This window comes from Camelina sativa, chromosome 5, assembly GCF_000633955.1.
Source record: "Camelina sativa cultivar DH55 chromosome 5, Cs, whole genome shotgun sequence".
In the NCBI taxonomy this organism is placed as follows: Eukaryota; Viridiplantae; Streptophyta; class Magnoliopsida; order Brassicales; family Brassicaceae; genus Camelina; species Camelina sativa.
This window is the reverse complement of record NC_025689.1, coordinates 32,465,388-32,468,322: the sequence shown is the minus strand read 5'-3', so window position 1 is coordinate 32,468,322 and position 2,935 is coordinate 32,465,388. Positions and strand designations below refer to the sequence as shown.

The window sequence follows — 2,935 nt, the reverse complement described above, 5'->3', positions numbered from 1 at the left end:
TAGTCTAGTAATTACAAACAATTGTATGTTACTTTTGTAATAAGGAAAATAAGGAAGCTTTTATGCAATATTCTAGTAACTCACCCTTTTATTTAAAGTCTAATTATAAGATAAATTATATATATATACCATAAAATTCAAAATTAAAATATTGTTTATTTATTTTAATTTTAAATTGCTATATTACAAGAAAAATATTACATTTTATATAAGATAAAAAATGATTGTGAAAATTATACAATTAGTTACTGTTTTTAAAAAAATGNATGTTACAATTATATGGATAATTTTACAATTAATGTTAAAATATTTTAGCTATGTTTGGTTATATGGATAGTATTGGGAATTAATTGTAAAGTTGTTTAGATACATTTTTTTTTTTTTTTTGTCAACAAAAGATTAGCTCAGATGAGCCAATGCGGAGGGAAATTGTTTACATACAGAACATTATGCGGAGATGTGCGCGCACAGCGTGCCAAGAGATCCGCTTTTATATTTGCAGTCCTAGGAATAAAAGATAAGGAAAAAGAAGAAAATTCCTCCCTGTCCATCGTGATGTCCTCAAGATAAGTGGAGAACGCCGGCCAGTCTTTTGGCGAAGACACCATCTTCACCAAGTCAGCGCAGTCTGAGTAAAACGCCACGTCATGGTAATCATGTCCGATCATGCAGCGCATTGCCCAAATGAAAGCCTCGACTTCAGCGTGTAGGGGGGAGAGACTCCTTCGAAAGTTAGTAGCTCCCATACTTGGCATCGGATCCTGCGGCTTGGTACAAACCCAGCCAGCTCCTGCAAAACGGTCACCTGACTTCCAAGAGCCATCGACGAAACAACGAACGCCTGTAAAAACCATTGGAAGAGAAAAGGGTGTCCTCCGAAAACTAGGCTCAACAACCAATGGCTGGCCAATCGAATCCGCATCATCACCCTCCTCCTGAGCCTGCTGCCAGGATAAAGCCTCTCCTTCAGCTATCCGAATCACCTCCTCCGGTCTTTCCGTAATATTTTCAAAAACCTTTGCATTACGCGCTTTCCATAAATACCAGAGAATCCACGGGTAGGCAGACACATGGGATCCCTGGCTTTTAGGGTCCAAGAAATGATCCATATTAGCGTAAACAGAGCCCACCGGAAAACAATGTGAGCCTACCGGTATCTGAGATAGGGCCCACACCTGACGTGCTGGTGGACAAAGAAACAGAACATGATTGACGGTTTCCTCCTCCGCACCACACCGGGAGCAGCCCAAATCACACGCGATACCCCGCCGCCGTAAGTTCCGTGAAACAGGAATGCACCCAGACAACACTTGCCACATAAAGTGGTGGAGTTTTGGCGGGCATCTAACCTTCCAGACACTGGCTAGGAGAGAGGTAATCTCCGGCCCGTCCCCATGTGCCTTAAAAGGCCCAGTTATCGTCACTGCTATTGTAATATATGAGTATGTAAGATTAACATATGTGCTTTTGTAACTATAAAAATGTTAAAGTGAAGAGACATATAATAGGTTATTTAATGTGTTCATAAATATAATTTGTTGGTAGTATTTAAGACTAAAGATTATATTTTAACAGTAAAATATATATGTGTCTACAAATAAACTTTTAGTGGTAATGTAGACAGTAGATTTGTAAATGGATATACATTAGTGTATTATAACAAAAAATAAAACAACTATTTTCAAGAACTAAAAGTTTATCTCTTTACTTTTATATACATTGTTTTTACTTACGAAAAGAATTAAATATATATTCTTTGTTAAATTTAGTTTAATTTTAATACTTTTGAATTCATCTACAACTATTTTCTTTAACTAAAAGTGTATCTATTTTTTTCAACCAAACAATAAATTTAAAAAGAATTTCCTCGGTTAGTTGCCCAAGCCAGAGGGAAGAGGTTTACAAAAGAAACTTCAGAGATAAGAGAATGCAAAGCACGGACAAAACAATTCGCCTTCGAATTTGTCGCATGCGGGATCCAAAAGATGGAGAATAGTAAAATCTAAATCCTAACCATCTCATTTATAAACCCAACCCGACATATAATTTTGTTCTTATTGTAAAATCTAAACCCTAACCACATCATTTGTAAACTCAAACCGACATATCATTTCGTTTTAATTCTAAAATCTAAACCCTAATTCTCATTTATAAATCCAAACCGATATTTAACTTTGTTTAATTGTAAAATCTAAACCAAGTCAATATTTTAACTTTCCTTAAATAAAAGTATACATGATTTGTTTCCTTAATTTGTTTTGCTTTAAAATATTAATTTTGATTTATTTATAAATAAAATATTAAATAGAACATTCTGATTGGTTGAGAAAGTATGGGGTGAATACAAAGGTTCTCACTAGGCCTGGGCATTCGGTTAACCATTCGGTTTCGGTTCGGTTGTATTCGGTTTCGGTTATTTTGGATATAGTAATATAGTAACCATTTGGATATTTTTGAAATTTCGGTTCGGTTCGGTTCGGTTTCTTTCGGTTCGGTTTCGGTTTGGTTATTTAAATAAATAACCATAACTAACATAAATTATATTAACATTAACCAAATAAACCAAATATAACCAAAACTAACCGAATATAACCAAAATTAACCAAATATACAATAACAAAAATACAAAAAAGGGAAAAATATGGATTCAATTTTACAAAATAGTATTTAACTTTGTAAATTCAAAATAATAACATTTACATATATTGATTATTTAAAATATTTAATTGTTTTGAATCTAGAAATAATTTATATTTTAAGTTTATTTTATAGTTTTGCATAATATTAAGTATATAATATTTGATATCTTCTAGGTTTTCGGATATTTCGGTTAACCATTTAATTGTCGGTTCGGTTCGGTTCGGTTTCAGTTAGTTTGGATATAGATTTTTACTAACCATTCGGGTATTTGAAGAATTTCGGTTCGGTTCGGTTT

General features: G+C 33.5%; 1 protein-coding gene across 2 annotated transcripts in view; it reads right to left on the bottom strand.

Annotated features, from left to right (window-relative positions):
• The window catches only part of LOC104788218 (54S ribosomal protein L51, mitochondrial-like), a 17,506-nt gene that overhangs the window by 9,181 nt on the left and 5,390 nt on the right, over window positions 1–2,935 (bottom strand). The gene's annotated exons all lie outside the window — the stretch shown is intronic.